General features: G+C 52.2%; 1 non-coding gene across 1 annotated transcript; it reads right to left on the bottom strand.

Annotated features, from left to right (window-relative positions):
• Positions 1-420: 420 nt before the first annotated feature.
• Positions 421-659, bottom strand: LOC144504944 (small nucleolar RNA SNORA53). Its single transcript, XR_013499732.1, has one exon. It is a non-coding gene; the product is annotated as a small nucleolar RNA SNORA53 (small nucleolar RNA).
• Positions 660-903: the final 244 nt, after the last annotated feature.

Below are 903 nucleotides of genomic sequence, written 5' to 3'. Positions count from 1 at the left end.
TATGTAGGGTTGCGGGAATGGGGCCTGGGTGGGATTGTGGTCGGTGCAGACTCGATGGGCCGAATGGCCTCCTTCTGCACTGTGAGGATTGTATGAAATTTCTTGCATAGAATCGTAGAATCTCTACAATGCAGAAGGAGGCCATTTGGCCCATCGAGTCTGCACCTACTCCCTGATGGAGTATCTTACCCAGACACACTACTCTGCCCTATCCTATGGCTAATCCATCTAACCTACACATCTCAGGAAACTAAGGGGCAATTCACCAATCGACCTATACGTTGACCCCTGACTTTTATCCAAGAACATCCAGATCCCTCCTCCCCGCTCCTACAGGTCCTGTTGCTAACCGGCTCACTCCCAGCCTTGCAAACCTCTCGCATTTCATTGCAATATGTAAACCAGATGGATCTTTCAAAATGTGTCCACACAGCAGCAGAGTCCCGAGAGCAGAAACCGCCTGGAGCAACAGGTTATTCACATCAGGACACCAAGGCTACTGCACAGGTATATTGCTTTAACACACTGATAACTCAAACACCTTCGACCAGCCACTGAATGTCACCTGCCAGCACACGGCAGGGCCAGACACCAGGGTGCAGAGAGATCTCCCAGCTCGGCAGAACAGATACATCCCAAAGGTGGGTCTAAGATGAGTTATTTGAGGGCGGCATGGTGGCACAGTGGTTAGCACTGCTGCCTCACAGTTCCAGGGACCCGGGTTCGATTCCCGGCTTGGGTCACTGTCTGTGTGGAGTTTGCACATTCTCCCCGTGACTGCGTGGGTTTCCTCCGGGTGCTCCGGTTTCCTCCCACAGTCCAAGGATGTGCGGGTTAGATTGATTGGCCAAGCTAAATTGCCCCTTAGTGTCCCGGGATGCATAAATTAGAGGGATTAGCGGG

Source organism: Mustelus asterias, chromosome 15 (genome assembly GCF_964213995.1).
Source record: "Mustelus asterias chromosome 15, sMusAst1.hap1.1, whole genome shotgun sequence".
Lineage (NCBI taxonomy): Eukaryota > Metazoa > Chordata > Chondrichthyes > Carcharhiniformes > Triakidae > Mustelus > Mustelus asterias.
This window is presented reverse-complemented; position numbering and strand designations above follow the sequence as displayed.